Genomic DNA, 2075 nt, shown 5'->3' with positions numbered 1-2075 from the left:
TAACACAGCTGAAGGATGTCAAGAAAACTGTTCTTCCCATTCAACCTCAAATTGATAGAGATGACCTTCAAAATCCACATAGAACCTTTTATTTCCTTAATGCTCATTACATTTTAATCATTAGAACTAATAGTCAAATAAGTTGCCCTTACTAATAAATCCAAACTAAAACAACACAGAAATGACACTTTATTTCTTCAATAATTATTAGTGAACACCTACTTTGCATTACATACTGTTTAACCATCAGTGACATATTAATAAGCAAAAGATAAAAACTCCTGCCTGCTAAAACTTACAGTATAGCAGCACTTTATTTTACTGAATAAAACAAATCCTTGAAAATCTGTATGAAGATTAGGGATGCTCCTACGACTTGCATGAAAGTTTCCAGAAGGTTCATATTCAAGCAGCTTTGCTAAAGCAGAGGAAACTTCCACTTGTCTTTCTTACAAACTGTCGCAAAACACACCTAAAATTTCAACTCAGGAAATACAGTCAGCTTTTGATTAGTCTGCACTTAAGAATGTCTTCCCTTGATCCAGTAATGTGAATGCAAATAAAACATTGTAACTTATACCAAAATAAAAATTCTGAATAGATCATTTTTCCATGATTCAGTGTCTTGTTCATCTGTTTAATAAATAAGTCAGTTACTCTTCAACTTCTGTCATACTCTCAAAAGTCATGAGCAATCCAGAAGATCCATCTCTCGTATTTATTTTTATTTTCTTAAAAATTCACTACACTGAGACCAGGTGCGGTGGCTCATGCCTGTAATCCCAGCACTTTGGGAGGCTGAGGTGGGCAGGTCATGAGGTCAGGAGATCGAGACCAGCTTGGGCAACATGGTGAAACCCCGTCTCTACTAAAAATACAACAATTAGCTAAATGTGATGCACCTGTAGTCCCAGCTACTTGAGAGGCTGAGGCAGGAGAATTGCTTGAACCCAGGGGGCAGAAGTTGCAGTGAGCTGAGATCACTCCACTGCACTCCAGCCTGGGTGACAGAGCAAGACTCCAGCTCAAAAAAAAAAAAAAAAAGAAAAAGAAAAATTTACTAGAAGGGATTAAAAACAGATTTGACCAAGCAGAGGAAAGAATTAGCAAATCTGAAGACAAAACAATTGAAATAATCCTGTGTCAGAAACAGAAATAAAATGGTTGCAGGAATATCAACTGACCCTAAGGGACCTGTGGACACCATCAAGTGGACCAACAACAGTTTGTAAGAATCACAGAACAGACAGAGGGACTAAAAGAATATTTGAAGAAATAATGAAAATCTAAGAAACTTCCCAAATTTGATTTAAAACATTAAAACATTATAAATATACAAGGCTTGGCATGGTGGCTCCCACCTCTAAACTCAATGCTTTGGGAGGCCAAGGTGGAAGGGTTGTTTCAGGCCAGGAATTCAAGATCAGCCTGGGAAACATAGGGAGACCCTGTTTCTGTGAAAAAATCATAATTAAAGTTAAAAGCTGGTATGGTGGTGTGCACATAAAATCTCAGCTACTCAGGAGGCTCATGTGAAAGGATTGCTTGAGCCCTTTCAGCCTGGGTGACTGAGTGAGACCCTGTCTTTTTTTTCTCTTGTTTTGAGACGGAGTTTCACTCTTGTTGCAATGGTGAAATCTCAGCTCACTGCACCCTCTGCCTCCTGGGTTCAGGTGATTCTCTTGCCTCAGCCTCCCGCATAGATGGGATCACAGGCGTGTGCCACCACACCGAGCTAATTTTGTATTTTTAGCAGAGACTGGGTTTCTCCATGTTGGTCAGGCTGGTCTCAACCTCCAAACCTCAGGTGATCTGCTGGTCTCAGCTGGCCTCCCAAAGTGCTGGGATTATAGGCATGAGCCACTGTGCCTGGCCATGAGACCCTGTCTCTACAAAAACTTGCTGTCAAAAAAACCACGAAGCTCAACAAACTCAAAATAGGATAAATTCAAAGTATCTCACTCAAGATAGTTTATAATCAAGGTATCAAAAGACAAAGAATCTTGAATGAAACAAGGGAGAAGTACTTCTCACATTCAAAGGATTCTCAGTCAGATTATCAGTAGATTTCTTAC

Source organism: Pan paniscus, chromosome 18, assembly GCF_029289425.2.
Source record: "Pan paniscus chromosome 18, NHGRI_mPanPan1-v2.0_pri, whole genome shotgun sequence".
In the NCBI taxonomy this organism is placed as follows: Eukaryota; Metazoa; Chordata; class Mammalia; order Primates; family Hominidae; genus Pan; species Pan paniscus.
The sequence above is the reverse complement of the archived record's forward strand: the minus strand, read 5'-3'. Positions refer to the sequence as shown.